The 16,820-nt window shown below is 37.1% G+C and overlaps 1 protein-coding gene across 1 annotated transcript in view; it reads left to right on the top strand.

Moving 5' to 3' along the window:
• The window catches only part of LOC128889474 (transcription factor Sox-2-like), a 225,928-nt gene extending 210,025 nt beyond the window's left edge, over positions 1–15,903 (top strand). Inside the window, exon 4 of the mRNA XM_054147140.1 lies at positions 15,744–15,903. The gene's annotated coding sequence lies outside the window, so the exon portion shown is untranslated. The remainder of the gene's footprint in view (positions 1–15,743) is intronic.
• Positions 15,904–16,820: the final 917 nt, after the last annotated feature.

Genomic DNA, 16,820 nt, shown 5'->3' with positions numbered 1-16,820 from the left:
AGAATCATATAACTCTAAGAGTTTGAGAATATCTGGGTTTTAATTTATTGAGACAAGAGGTTTCTGAATCTCTGTTGACAGGTACGCGTAAATATATTTTATACAAATCATTCTAGTTATACAGGCTATACAAACGTATAATACATTTGTAATTAGGCGTTTATACTTACGATTACCAGTTACGATTACCAGTTGATAATATGTCGTGCAAAATAAGCAATATTTGTTGTGGACTCTGCTGCATTATTAAAGAATCACTGTTATAATTGCAGACTTCCCAAGTCTAGCAATTTTGTAGTCATTTATTCTGCAAAAGTTCTCTAAAATCTTATTATTATTATTTGTTTGAACACCATGTCCTTATAAATTCATTTCGTCATCTACTATCCATTCTTCGGAGATTCCTTTTGTTCCAATCACTCGTAATTTATTTATTTATTCGAATAGACAGGAATGTGTCATTGGTTACAAAAATATGACGTAGTTACTAGTTGGCATCGAGAAAGTACAAATAGACGAAAAAAGTGAAAGTTTGACTCAAACAGTTTTCAGTAGTACACGCTCTTGTAATAGAAATTGTATTGAAAAAATAGCTCTTTACGAACTTAATATCATCCCTTATCCCGTCATCCCTTAAAAGTTCGTATCGCAGATTGTGCATATATCTAGTAAAAAATTACAGAAATTGTATCACGAAAGTATAATGACTTTAAGAGTGATTACATTTTTCTATAACACTTAAAGGTCATGTGACATATTAATTTGAATAACAGAGTAATAAGTCGCATGAACTTGTGACATGACCTGATACTAAATAAGGAAATCGTACAAAGTAACATAAGTTTAGATTCTAAACGTTAGAATAGGTATCTACTATAAATTCAATTCTCCCTCTTTGATTATTGTGCCACTGCATTGGTTCTTATCGCGTGGCTAACAACGAGTCAACAATTTTTGTTTACAATTCATATGCACGATAGTCGCAAATCAGATCACATTTCTTCCCACTTCGAAAACTGGCTGTCTCAATGCGAAGCAGAGATGGATCATCCACATTTGCTGTCTCATTTACAAGACCCTTAACACTGGTTCTCCATGTTACCTTGCCAATCTCAACCGTGCCAATCTTTCATATCATTCTGCTAATTCTCACCTCACGCGTTCACAGTGATCTATTTCTACTCCACTTCGTCGTACTTCTAATATCCAGACTTCATTTTCCTACTTATCCTCCCATTATTACAACTCCCTTTCCCCCGCAATTCGTGATCTTCCAACATACTTACTAACAAGCGCTCCACCAGCTTTTTCATCGACCAACATTTTTTATAACTCTTCTGTCCTAGTTTTATCTGCTACCTTGGTTTAACTTGTCTGTGCCATGTTTAATTTCTCGTGTCTGTGCCTGAATACCTTTGAAGTTAGGTTAAATAGTCGACCTTGCTTTACTTTAGCATTAAGCAAATTATAAAATAAACATTTTTAGTTTGCTTTTTTAGTAGTTTGTGTCGGTAGAAGAAGAAAACGTGATTTTCCGAGGAATAAATAGAAATCAATGTTTTAATATTTAAGAAATACTTACTTGAAATAAGAAGTAATTAAAGATCAGCAAAGAATACAAGAAACTTTTTGCGTGCATTCAACTTTTTATTCAGGCCACGACAGTCATCAATGACTGACGCGGCTTTCAACGTATTTAAAAAGCATTTCTAAAATGTTTATGCTGTTTTGTCGTAAACTAAATGAATTCTCTGCCGAAAACCGATTTCGACGGGATCTTATTTCGCGGATGAGACAGAGAAATAGACAAAAGAGGCTTGGCGCTAAACGTTTTTAAATCATATCTATTTCTTCACAGTACATTAATTAAAGAAACTGGCATTGATATAAACAACATGTTCTAATATCAAAAAATTAAAATAAATAACAATATAATAGTGTAGTATAATAAATGACAAAACTAATAGTGTAACTTGGTGTGATAGTTTTCGAAACTAGGGGAAACGCACAAGCTCGTTTCGTGAATGCCGCCAGTGGGCGGCAGTAGTACCGAAAGGGTTAACTCGCGATAAATTCGCTAAAATACACTGAATACCTCTCGAATAACCACCTTATAATCCAGACCTGATTCCATGTAACTACATTATGAGTGGTACACTGAAGGATGCATTAAGAAGGGAAAGATTTAAAAATAACACAACACGCAGCAACAATTCTACTATACTTGTACATAAAATTAGTTACTGGAGCCACCTGCTTTTCTCCTAAGGAGCTTAAAAAACTTCCTATCCGATAAAGTTGCTTAAAACAATTCCAGTTTTTATTTGAATGATCCTCGTATAAGTTTTTTAAGCAATAATTGACTGAACGGACACCACCTAAAAATAATTCCAATCAGTACTACTACCATGCCTATGGAGAATACGACCGCAAAGAGTTAAAAATTGAAACGTCAGTTGGCGGAACGTCGAAGGGACTGGTGTTCTCTGGGGAAGGTGTCCCGAATTTTTTCGAAAGGGAAAGCTCGAGGGGTGGGACGGGAATGCGCCTCGTCATTCCAGGGATCCCGGTTCGATGGCGGAGGAACCTTGAAACAGGCCTGCGAAGCTTCGACCGTAGACGACAGCTATGAAATCGCCCGTGATTGCTCCTCCCGTTTCATCCCTTTGCCAGCGACCGGTCTCGTCCAGAACTCGAGAACGCCGCTAAAATTGTGTCCTCGAGATTTCGTATCGGCATACTCCAATTCTTCTTTCGCTTTTTTACGGTTGAAAACCATTTTGGTTTCGTTCTTCTCTCTTAAATGTAATCAAACGGTAGCGAGTAAATGATTGAAGACGATAGGAATGAAGGTAAACTGGAAGTTGGGAATGAATAAAGGCAAAATGGGGATAACTGGGATAAAGAGAATATGTGTAGCTAAGTATGTGTGCGCCAGTAGCTGAGCTATGGATACGCTTTAAGTTTGATTACATGAGTCGCTTAGCTAGGAAACAGGCTTTGCGTTTGATTACACTATTCGCTGAGGTACAGGATTGTGTTAGCGTTTGATTACATTGGTCGCTGAGCTATGAGATTAGTTTTGCGTTAATAATAAATTAGTTTTGCCTATCCTGTATTCTAGTAAGACGGTTTTCAACCACTGTCGTTCGATCTATGATTGAGGACCTGTAAGTTTTTCTAACAAATTTCCAGCTGCCGCGAACTGAACACAAAGAATATATGTTCTCCTAGTAAACAAAGGCAATGGATTATGAAAAAAAAAACTGGAACAAAATGATGTTAAAAAGGAAATTTGGCTTCCATGTTATTAATTCTCCAAAAACATTGAAATCATAAACAATTTCCATATCGGAAGAAGCAAAGAAGATATTTAAGGGGCCTCCTTCAGTTGAGATATCTTATAGAGCTTGATATCTGGACTGAATTTGAAATTAACGCGTACTCTATCCTTCACTCTTCCTCAGTGTGCACCAAATTACCACAACTTTGCTCGTAAATGCATTAACTACACTCAAGTTATTACGAACGAGGTGATATACTCCCTCCATTCGTCTCTTCGGTCTACTTCAAAATACTCCGGATCATTACAACTTTTCCCATAAACTGCACGATTCAACATAGAGAATTCCGTGGTACCGAATGAATATTTTATAGCTTAATTTTTCGCAAAATTCTATGTTATTATTCACCTGGTTTTTCATTCTTCAAAATGTACCATACCGTTATCACTTTTCTATCAAAATAATTGTTTTCTGCATTCGATCTTGACATTTAATACAAATGAGACTTTTTAACTCGAATAATTTCAGTTTTAAATGATCACATTAAAAATCAATTCCTACACAAAGTTCCATGCTGTTATTTGTTTCTGTAGTCATCTTTTGAACTAATCATTGTCATTGTCATTGTCACGTTCCTTTCTGATACCAGAACTTTTTATTCAACAAATTTGACAAACTTATTTGAACAATTTTGTATTTTGTAAGATTTTAGAAGATTTTACAAGTCAATTTCACTGTATGGTAGGGTGCTGCTATTTGGGCTGTCATTTTTGTCAGTTTTCTTCAGAATGAATCTAAGTGTTACCGTTGCCGTTTGTAACGGTGACAGTTCACACATTCTTTTCCTACGTAAGACCGGCTCATATTTTTTTGTACATATCTTGCAATCAGTATGTATAAATCGAAAGTAGATAAGACTCATAAATAACGTTAATCACCGTAGACTTTACGAAACCTTTTGTTGACATTTGCTTAGAGACTAAAGAAATAATTGGAATATAGAATAGAAATAAGAAATAATACGCCCAGCTGGTGGTCATGTAATATAATTTTATCTCGACACATGCTTATACTCCTGTCTTTCTTGTAAGCCATTTCACTTTAATTAATTAATGCTTTTTCGTTAATATCAGTATCCTCAATCATAATGTTCAGTATTTGCTCAACCATTTCTCAACCAGTGTTCTCAGTATTTGCCGTTTCGTGCCATTCAAATGGAAAGCTTCATGGAAATATGCATTTTGTGAATCAAGTATAATCACTAACAAAGTACGCTAGATTTACAATTGCCCCTCAGAGAGGTCCATTCGAGTGCGAAAGGTCAGCTGATCGATTGAGCCGATAGATTCAATCAGGATTTTCAAGTAGCGCGGACGTGCCGCGAAATGCTTCATCGATTCGCATTCGTAATCGATTTCTCGTTGCGACTATAAAAAGACGTATGAGTCGCGACGTCGATTTTCCTCGGTCGTGGATTTCTGCTGATTCATGAAAACAGCGAGTTCCTGTGCTGACGAACGAAAAGACGGGCTCCTCGACGAGATTAACTCGTCAAAGATGACACGTCTATCCCCGTGTCTTGTTTCTTTACCCTGTAATGTCTGGAGTGTACAGGAGTAATGGGTTATCCCGGGTAATTAGCCGCAGGCAGTGTTTCTTCTCCGTGAGTGCAAAAACCGGCGGATTCGAGCCAGTTTGTCCGCGATTTCGCGCGCGCTCGTACGCCGAGTCGATTTCTTCACGCACGCCTTTTTGACGCACCATATCCCCTGTTGATTCCTTTTTCATCCGCGTCGTTTCTGGATCGCGATTAATTGCGACGGGCCTCCCTCGCCGAGAGGGCATTAAAGGCTATTTAAAATGTCCTTGGGGCTGTCCCGTGACGATGCCAATTCGATCTTGGTACCTGTTCCGTTCTTCGTGGAGTGGAGTCTTCCGTTCCTCGACTGGAGGAAGGGACAGCCGTTTATCAGATCTGAAGGAGTCTGCAAGAGTAGCGTGAAGGTGCATCGATTGGAAAAATGTTAGCAATTATTAGCTGATCGATATATTTTAAGCACATTGTTATGCCTTTACGTCCTCCTTTGAAGGTACAAAAGCGTTGCTACTTCTCCCATTGAGACGTTGAGTACATGTGAGCTAAATTATGATTATTCTATTAGTGACTTGTGATGCATTAACACGTTGGCTGCTAGAGTATGGTATTGTTTCGAAATAAGCAACTTGGTTGGAAGCGGCGAGTTGCTTATTTCGAGGGATGTATGCTATTCGGGTTGACTTTGTTCTCGAGGAAGACGAGGGGAAACCCGTAGAAAAAACAGAGTAGAAATACAACTAATAGTATTGTTTCGGAGAATACACACGTCAGAGAAAAAGAAAACATTACACATGTTCTGTGCTCTTTCTACTAGTCAACAAACACATATCTTCACAGATACAATAAGTGAATTAAAATTTACATGAAAATATGTGTCTATCTTGAAATGGTATAACATATATATTATTGTTGACATTTTACATATTTTTGCATTTGTGCACATTTTTACAGATTTCCCCATATCTTTATTTGCTATAAATGCATAAACATCCGCAGTCTAGTTATCATTGTTCATGCAAAAACACTAAGTACACGTAGTCAATTTTTCTTATTTTTAAGAATCTTTTGCACTCTGCGCCATCTCGTTGTAGAATGCGCGAACAGGAATCGCATTACATAAAATAGTCTAACTTTGAAAACGTGTCTTTTGGTATTATTAGCCTTGATTACAAATTGTTATAGCTTTCTTGAAGCGTTGACACCACTGCAAACAAAAATCCGTTACTGCTAACAAAATTTGTTAGATTTACCCCTACGAGGGGAGATCCGAGTGAAAAAAGGCTGATAGTAATCGTGTGTATGTTACAGAAGAAAATAGAAGTGTTCTCAAATTGCCCCTTACAAAGAAGTGAAACGAATCCAAAGTAGACAAACACTATCCTACGGGAACATCTTAAGGGGGTCCACCTGTGTAACGTTTAATTTTCAAGGCAATTTTCAAGAATTTTTTGTAGGAAACGTACTAGTCCAATTATGATAATTTTTTTTTTTTATTTGTTAGATCGACGTTTTAACATTAATTTTTGATTTTATATTCCTAGACGGCGTTTTAACGAGACTACTTAAAAGTAGAAAAGTACTTGATCATTTGAAACAAAAAAGTAAAATATCACCTTCTTTATAATTACATTTTGAATGTACTAGCGATAATATATTCACAAAATTTTGAAAATTGTTAATAGGGTGGCGTATAAACTAAAAAATGATATTTTAAGGAATCTTTTCCTCTCCTATCTAATGGCTAATTGTCGTTGGAAAAAAATTTGTTTAACATGAAACTCGCCGCCAGTACCAGTTTGAAAATTGTAGAAAAAAAATTTCATCCCGATTCTTGTAATGGATTTTGCCCAATTCTGCTCGCCAGATCCAAAAACGTGGTTTCGAGAAAAACGCGTTTAAAGTTTCAAGACGTAAAAAACCTTTATTTAAAAACATTCACGTTTAACGTTAAAGCGTTGATCTACTACTTAAACAAAAATTATCATAATTGCACTAGTACTTTTCCAACAAAAAATTTTTGAAAATTGCCCTGAAAATTAAACGTTACACAGGTGGACCCCCTTAAAACTCTATCCTTGCAGTATAATTCTCCCCTCACCTCCATTCGATTTTCTAGCCTCCTTCAAACCGCACCAAACTGTCACCCGAGTCTTGCATTAATCTATTAACCTACTCTAAACAGGTGAAAACCGTCACAAACTGCCCCCTACAAAGAAATGAAACAAACCAAAAATAGATAGACACTATCCCGCGCGAACGTCTTAAAACTCTATCCATGCAGGATAATTCTTCACTCCCCTGCATTGGTCTCTCCAACCTACTACAAACCGCATTAAACTGTCACCCGAGTCTAGCATTAATCTATTAGCCTACTCTAAACAGACGAAAAGCGTCGAAATGGCCGCGAGCGACAGCCAATTAATTATTCCGTTGCGATCCAGGCAAACAGGCGTCGAAGACGTCAGCGTCATCGTTGATCGGTCCCCGATCGGGACAATGGCGTAGCGTTTATCGAGAGAATCGATCGCGATCCCGAGATACGCCGTTCGCGTTTGGGTACTATGTAATCGGCCGATTAAGCGCGACCGCAGACCCGTGGGCCCATGAATTTGGCAATTACGGGGCCAGTTGCTAATGACGACCCGACGCGAGCCGTAAAAAAGGTGTCGGAGCCGGCGGGGAGGCTTGGCACCTTCGAGAAACCCGGCTCTGCCGAGTCACGGCGTGTAACGAACTCGAGTGCTGGACTCTCGCCTCCTGGTGCCCCGCAACGGATGCTTCTCCCCTTTTATCGAAGGCGATGCCAAATCCTGGCTGACCGTTTCCCTGACACAGAATGAGGCGTCATTAACGCCTCGATACCGGGTACGAGGTTACACCTTGATTCTTTAATTCCCGGCTGGGTGTTATCCTGTTCCTGGCGGAAAGAGGACGTTCGGTACGGGTTTCTTTGCCGCGATCCACGCGGAGACGTGTTTAACTCGATTCGAGTCTGTAATTGCGTTTCTGTGTTGCACGGTGTAGAGTCTCGCGACGTGGGTTCTATGGGATATGTACGTACATCTTTTTAATTTGCAATTTTCTAGAACAGACTTTTGGCAGACCACCTAGTACAGAATTAAGTTATATGATAAATGAGAGGAACATTTCTTTGATGATAAGAATAGTCAAACTGGAAGACAACAATTTTAATCTACCTTTTGGCTATTTATTTACTAATTAAAGGGAATATTTTTTGCCGATAAAAGTAGTAGAACAGAAAGAGACGGAATTTTAATTTGTTATAACGCATTCGTCCTGTTTCTCCAGTTTTTTTCAGGACAAAGGGTCCCTTTCCCGTTAAAGGGTCTACTTGTATAGAGTCCTGCGATGTGAGACTGGTACGATACATAGGCAGTCCAGCACGTACTTCTATTAATTTGTAATCTACTGAAACAGAATCTCAAATCGTTTTTTCCAGTGCACGTCCTCGAAACAAGAGATCTTTTGACAGACCTCTTGATGGAGAATTATATTATTTGATAAATGATAGGAATATTGCTTTGGTGACGAGAGCAGTAGAATAGAAAGAAAAACTTTTGGTGGACCCCTCGTGCTGAATTATTTGATAAATTAGTGGAATATTTCTTTATAGTAATAGTAGAACTTAAACTAAATCGTTGAATATGAATTTATAATTTGTTATAACTAGACTGCGGATCTTTTGTCCATTAATAGGAAATTTGAATGGGCAAGAAACTACAAAATGGAAACAATACACAAGAATATAAAAAAGATTGGATAAAAACTAACGGAAATATTAACTATGTAGTTTAAAAATTTTTGGTCATCAGTTTCTTTATTATCTGTACTACTTATAACGGAAAATTGTATTCCTAATTATTGAATTGATTAGATTATCAAGAACACATCCGATAATACTAAATAATATATCACAAAATATAAAATACAATGTTATGGAAACGTATTCATAGACATCAGTGATATTTTTAATTTATTAATGACACGTCAAATTCTATAGCATAGGTATACTATATTTTGCTTCATCTTTTTTTTTAGCATATAAAACAAGCATACCAAAATCGCGAAGGTGGCTTTAGCTTTGAATTCCGGCGCTGATCTTGTAATACTTTTGCAGAGCCATACAAAAGGAATTAAACTAAATAGAAAAAAGGTTAGATCTCACATTAGTAGGAAGGAGGACTTCGTTCTAACGAATTTCAATTCGTTTCGTTTACTTCCGAAACGTCTTGATTCGTTCATCGTTGCTATGTATTCTTTATTTGAAATTATTTGATGGAAAATTCTAAATAGTTCTGATACGAAACGAGGGAGCCCGAGAAGCGAGGCAGCCGGGAATTTATCGACGAGCGATTAGAGACGAGTGGCATAAACGGTGGTTGCAAAATCGTGGAAGAAGGCAAGGAAGGGCGGAGACCCGAAGGTGGCTGGTTCGTTAATTACTGATTTTCCTCGGTCCGCGTCACTTTTTAATTGACGCCAGAAATTGAACCAGAGAGCCAACCAGCTCGATCTCTGAGCGCCCGTTCTCGCCGAGTCATCCTTCGTTCCTCCTCTTCTCGTCCTTGTCCGAATCATCCTGCCAGGATCGAAGTAACGCATCCTTCGGTTGGATTCCAACGTCTTTAATAATCATGCGTCGGAAGGATTTCGCCTCTAACGACGGCGTATTTAAATTATATATATAAATTAATAGGAAGTCTTTAAGTGTAAGAAACAAAAATCATAATTTTGTAATCTGAAACACAATCATTAATTTATATTTAACGGCTTAACTCTTGGATTTTAAAAAATCTTCAGTATCTGTAAATGTTATCTTTATATTTACTTTCTTTTTACTCTATCAAGTTGAGTGATACTGTCTAAAACAAATAAGTATTGAGAGAAAACGAATTAATTCAACATTTATCACAAAAATTTTCAAATAAATATAGAATTTCTTTAATGGAACATGTATGATACAAATGTCTAACTTAATTTAAAACTATATTTGTGGAGAACTTATCATTATGCATTTCAACTTTCTACAATTATATTCTTAATGTAACAATTGCGGTTAAAATCTTGAATTTTCTATGACAAAATTTTATATCTGAAAAGTATTCTTACAGTTTATAATTTAATGTAACGAAATTTTTAATGTAGAAGTTATCATTAAAATTCTCGATTTAATGTAAAAGAATTTGTTCTCCCTTGGTTTTGTATTGGACAATTCAACGTCATAAATTAAAAAAAGTTATTGCTTGATTTGTTTAAAGTGAATCAATGACTTTTAGTTGGAGGTGAAAGGGAGATTTGACTTTAGGTTGTTTTAAAGTTCCCTGCGGCATGAATTCATGTTCGGTTTCATCCATCATCTATTTGTTCAATTCGTCGCTCATCATTAAATCAAACATTGGACATTTTTATATTAATTTCGATTATAAAATGCACCTACACTTTGGAGGTAATTTTTCGAAGGAAAAAGTGCGTCTTACAGTCCGTAAAATACGGTACTATAAATCTGTTTGAACACGGAGGTCCCACTCGATCACATAAACGCCAAGATAAAAAGCGTAGCCTTCATCTATTCCAAATCCTTATTGTATCAAGGTATATTCAGGAACGAAATAAAACGTGCGCAGTTATTTAACGTTTGTTGAAAAATAGTATACACAATATTCTCGGATACAGAATCGGTTCTCAAACCACGTTTTTACAGTTCTCTCTTTTACGCTCAACAAAATATACGTCCGTTCGCTCTGACATTCATACAAGATCTGAAGCAGATACTTTCACACTCGCAAACATTCTTTTCTCTCACAAGGGAAGGCTCAGAAGTGATACTCACCGATTGCAATGAAATTTGGTAAAGTGATAGATCTATATCTAGAATAAGCGTAACTGTAATATTAGCTGCAGATTTTTGAGAAAAGTTAGTTTAAATATGCAGTAAAAGCCCATAGCGGGGTGCATTTTTGTTGGTAACAACTTCAAGTGGTATAGGTCAGCGGCATAGTGGCTAGCAGGGGCTTTTACTATATATTTAAACTAACTTTTCTAATATTACAATTACGCTTATTCTAGATATAGATCTATCACTCTACCATTGCAATCGGCGAGTATCACTTCTGAGCCTTCCTTTGTCCGAGTTGCCACCTATGCTAATTGAAGCAGCACCAACTTCTGAAATTATTTCTTCAACAGTATCGCTTCGAATAACCTCCACCGATAAAATACCAGGAAGCTACGCAACCGGACCAGCCGAAATCATCCCGGATATTCCCGGAAACGAATCCGCTAAGCGACCGGGCACGTTTTCCATTCCCTGGACAGGTGTTCCAGCCGCATGTCCCGGCTGTCAGTTCCCCAACCAGTCGAGACACTGCCAATGACACGGATCTTTGTCTCCGCGGTAACTCCCGTCCGCCTTTTCCACCTCCCGTCCTCCCGCCTTCGAAGGAACGAAGCGTAAAAAGGGGTAGGAAAGGGGTGGTTCCCGTTTCCAGTACCTGTTCACCGTATTCGTGTCTCTGCTGATGAAACGGTTCGCTGACTTTAACCTGGCTACGTCCTCGTCGTGTCTCCGTCAGCTAGTTCTCCGGTTACGGCGCAGGCCACGGGGCTGTCAACGGCAGCCGGCTTCTCACCCTCGTAAAAATAATTAGAGTGGGCGCGGGGGTCGAGAGACCGGAGCACGGCGTCTCCTCGATCGGTATTGCCAGTCTCGTTCGTTCGGCGCTATTGTGCCAATCGGATCGGCTGATAAGCTGCGAAGGAACGGGGCTTAATAAAAATTCATTTGTCACGGGCCTTTGGAGATGATGCGCGCGTTTCCTCGCTCGTGGTCGTCATCTTCTTCTGAGGTTCCTTTATTCCGACGGCTCTCGCAGGCCTCTTCTGCGTCCGATTGATTTCGGTTCGTTCTTTATCCTCCGTTCTCGTTATGAAACGAGCCCTGTGTCTCTCTTCGTTGTTGCAAAGATTGGAAATAGAATTGCTGAGAGTAATATAGTATTACTACTATGAGTGCGATAATCTCTAGAGAATATCGAGCACTCTTGCCACCTTCTTTTCTGGTTACCGTCGAATCGACCCGTTCGAGATCATCGAAACTGGATAATTTCATATTTAGTAGGAGCATTTTGGAAGTTAGTTTTTCCACGAACTTTTGTGCTCTCAACCGTCTGATAGTCTAATTTTTTTCAGAAGGAACCTAACTATTTTTCCAACCACTTTTTCTGATGATAACTTCCAGAATAATTGGTTTGGTTTCAAATCGTTATTTAGGTAAAGCAAAAGTTTTTCCGATTCAAATAAAAGTATTTAAATTTGATGCTATTTAAATCACTTTATGATTCTTAAATTGCTCTTTCATATTGTGTATTAACTCTTTCAACCCCACCTTTTTCTGTTTGTATTCTATCTGTTTCTCTTTTAGAAATTAATTCTATTAAACTAGGGTTCGTTGGAATAATTTTCATTTTTTCCACATATGTTCCTGTAAGTCGCATTTGTAATTTTGCCAAAGACGATTAGAACCATTCACTGGAACATATATGTCCTACTAGGATAGAAAAGGTTAAGGGGTACAACACTGTAATGGTCTCAACAAACGACGTATATTCAGAAATTGTGTATAAAAAAATTATATGATAGTTGTTCTCTTTGTATTGAATTTTACTGAACATAAACAAAAATAACGATATACAGTCAGTGTAATAAGTATTCGTACAGGAACCAATTTAAAATAAAACTTCATATATTTATTTTGTTAATAAATTTTAGGGAAAGAAATAACTTACCAGCATTCCTACATATTTTTAGAGTACAATTTGCGTAAATTAAAGTTTATTATTTATAATGTTAACCTCTTATGTATTTTTCTTCTTATTAATTTTATTTTAAATTGGCTGCTGTACGAATACTTCTTATACTGACTGTAGATTCAATTCCATAAGTATTCCCAGTCTCTATGCCTCTTGAAGAAGACATTTTTCTCAAGTAAACGATTTGTTAGATGTTTTTAAATAAATATCTTATTATGAGTATGTACATGGATAAATTTTATACGTGTATATATTGAAAATAAAAAATAGATTTGGAAACACCAAGCCTATCATCTAATTTAAACAAATTTCTTCAATAAACGAAAAGGGTACGAATGCTTATACAGCTGATTGGAGATAGACGATAGACGATAGATGATACACGTACAAGGCTGTAATTGTAGTAATTCTAGAGATTTTCTTTCCGAAATTTGACACAATATTCTTGAAATGTGTATCTTGAGAAATACAAACAAAATATTGTCTCTGTTTAAAATAGTAGTGTTGTGTTCAGTTCACGATATGAAAGAGTAGGGACATCAAATTTATCAGATTTTTGACGAAAGACACAAATCCGCATCATCCGCACCTTTATTATTGAGTATTAAATAAATTTGTATCGAAAACTTTTATGACGAGGAAACAGTCACAAATGGAAGATCGGTCTGTTGAATATATGTAGTAAAGAAATTTCTGCAGATATTTAGTCAAATACATCGAGTGTCGTTCATATGAAACAACAAAAACTTTGACGATGAAGATCTTCCAATACTCATCTAAAAGAAATTCATGGTCATTACTCATATACACTAATTTTTTAATCAAAGATTTTACTTAAAACATTTACATTGCTTTGCATAGTCACGTCTTTCCCAAACATATACGGAACCAGAGGCTTGGCCTATTTCATAGTATACCATCAGCAATTAAAAACTTCTATTTAATTTAAACATTGGCTGAAAAAGAACATTCCATACAATGATGGAGATAAAATCAGAAAAAGTTTTGGTTCACCCTAACACGAATTAAAAGGAACGGTGACGTATGGGCAACACGAGGGAACTCCCTTCGAGAGAAGTCGAACCACGATACGAAACCACCCCCCAAAATCACGACGTGCCCCCGGGAACGGGATAGGGGTAATTACTCGCAATTATTAATTACGCGATACACGTGCTGCGCGTGCAGGAAACGGGACGCGTACGAGGAATGAGCGTCTCGTGGGAGGGACGAGTTAATAATGGGTCTGAGATCGTTCTACCCTGACGCCCCGAGACAATCGATGATCGTCGATCCGCGGAATCGCGAAGACTGGCGTGTCTTTTCTTCTCTTCTTGCCTCCTTCTTTTTTTTATTCTCCTTCTGCTCGGGTCCCGAAGGATCCGGTAGGCATTGCGAGGAATAAATTAATATTGCCACTTCGACGGTGGCACTGAAGGCTGATCACCGATCGAGCGATTGCCTCTCGTTTGTTCGCTCCACAAAAGTGGAACCCTCTTTCCATCCTCCTTCTCTTCCCGCCTCTTTCGACGCGACTCGGGGCTGCTTTATTGTTCGTCGTCTCGTTTCCTGCACGATTGTTTTTCGGTAATGCGGAATGTTCCGTCTTGTTTGGACCTTGGGATGTTCTGGTACAGGGTTTCTCAAACTTTGCCTTTCAACAAGTTTTTGACGTATCATCACGTTAAAGAAAACTTCTTGATGGTGCCTAGAGTAGAATTCCATTACTATTTTTTTTAATGTAATAAAAAGTTGCCTTTTTTCAAAACGTATTTAAGTTACATAAATTTTTGTCCGATTTATATAGTTTTAGCTTTAATTTTAATATTCTTTATGTTGATTGATAATGGTTGATGGATGATGGCTGAAAGATTGATAAGCTAAAAAGAAATATTGGAGTTGTGTGTGTAAGATTAGGTAGCCTGGTCTCAATGGACCATTGTACTCGGGCCTAATTCGCAAAGCATAGGAATCTGCCAACCCCTAACTCAACTAAATTAATAGATTCCAGGTGTTGGGCCCCGAGGATCTCCAATCTGATGTCCTCTAGTTCCTTGCACCGTGTAATCACATGCAGAGGGATTTCATCTTCCTCCTCACATGTAGGACAGGTGGGGTTGATCTGTAGTCCCAATCTTTGTTAAATAACTTCCGGTGAGCCAGTGCACCGTGACTATATCGACTATAAGCCTGAGCTTAGTGCGGTCCAGTCCTCCCAGGATATAACCTAACCTACTAGATGGTTCCCTTGGCATAGTTCTCGTGTCTCTCAAGGACGGTTCATGCGACCAAAAGCCGTGGAGGCATCCCTCGATCCACTATTTATTCAGTGTTTGACATGGCCGGCCAGGACACCCAAGGAGCACACGATTGCGCCTTCGATCCTTAAGGATCCTAGTCTAGATAGCTCGCGTGCACTTAATATTGGAGTTAAATTAATCATAGTATACATACATACTCTTTTTAAACTACCTATATATAAATAAATCATTATTACATATTAATCTATTTTAGACTAAGAATTTTCTCAATCATAAACATTCGTATATTATATTTCATCATATTAAATCAGATTTTGTACTACGCATATAAAATACTTGTACGTATAAATTATATATTGCATGTATTCGTGCAGACTGAACATTCTGAATCTTCTGAATCTTCTGAATCTCTGACTGAATCTTCTAGGACCATTGTATTTTAAATTAATATATTACTTTATTTATATACTAATAAATCAGTAATACAGTAATAATACAACATCACTGCTATACGTAGATACAAATTAATATTCACATATTCCAATTTCTCATTTTCTATAATGCAATAAAATTATCGTTTTATTATTATTACTTTAAAATTCATTAAATTACATCTTCCTTAACGAGCATGCTAACGACGCTCGAGGAAACGAGCTTTCAACGACTGTCGATATTCTTGTTCGAAGATATCGCCGCTGATGTCGGACACAAATTCTTCTTCTTATTGGAGGACATTAAATATTGACGCGTGTTTTCTTTTGTTCTGTTTCAGAGCGGGAACACCGTGCACCGATACGCCGCGCGAAGCTGCCCCAGCTCAGAACCAGTTATGAACATATGATTAAGCTCGTTTTAATAAGTTTTTATGTAGATCTTACGCGTAAGGATGTATAATAAAAAGTAAGTGTTGAATAAACGAGATACGTTGAGACGGGAGGCTGCCAATTATTTCCTCGTTCATGATTTTTGTCGCTCGCTCCGAGCACGTTTCCTTTCCTTTTATCACTATTCGATTAAAACGATTTTATTTAACTTTTTGTTTCATCTATAGATGGGATAAATCCTGTAGTGCAGCGAAATTAGTACACCCAAGGAACATATTAATATAGTTACATACAACTATAATTTATATGTAGATTAGTTTCGTGTTTTGCTTGGTGTAGCTTACTATGATTTATGTGGGAACAGTTTATGCAATTTCCTTGGTTTTAACGACAAGAAATGAGAACTGTCACTTATTTCAAGATGACGTCTCGGTCCACTGTGTGAGCCTTTCAAGTTTAATTGAAGAAAATTGTAAAAAGTCTTGGAAATTAATATTATTACAAAGATGCGAATGTATTTGGTAGAAAAAGTTGTAAATAAATAATTAAAAAGAAGGAAGACTCCTCTAAGGATAATTAAAGATATTTTAAAAACTATCAGCTTATAGAGGATGACGAGACGAAACTTTTTTATATTTACAGTTTATTCATAGAATGCTTAGTATCGAAAATAAAAATCGAAAAGAAGTATTCGAAGTCTGTTGGAAAAATTGAATTTCAAGAAAAAGGTCTTCTCAGTTTTCAATTTTTATCTCTGAAACTGAACGTCCTATAAACAAACTATTAGTATAAAAAAAGTTTGGTTTTTTCATTCTCTACAAGGTGATATTTTTAAAAAATTTGATTGTTCGACTGTTATTTTTGTCTTTAAGACAACAACAGAATCAGACTAAAAAGGTCTTTTAAGTTTTCAATTTTATCTTTGAAACGTCGTATGAATAAACTGTAGATATAAAAACGTTCCGTCTTATCATACCCTATAAGTTGATATTTTTTTCAAATTCACACCTGTACGCTTTTTAGAA

This window comes from Hylaeus anthracinus, unplaced genomic scaffold (assembly GCF_026225885.1).
Source record: "Hylaeus anthracinus isolate JK02 unplaced genomic scaffold, UHH_iyHylAnth1.0_haploid 11997, whole genome shotgun sequence".
In the NCBI taxonomy this organism is placed as follows: Eukaryota; Metazoa; Arthropoda; class Insecta; order Hymenoptera; family Colletidae; genus Hylaeus; species Hylaeus anthracinus.
This window is presented reverse-complemented; position numbering and strand designations above follow the sequence as displayed.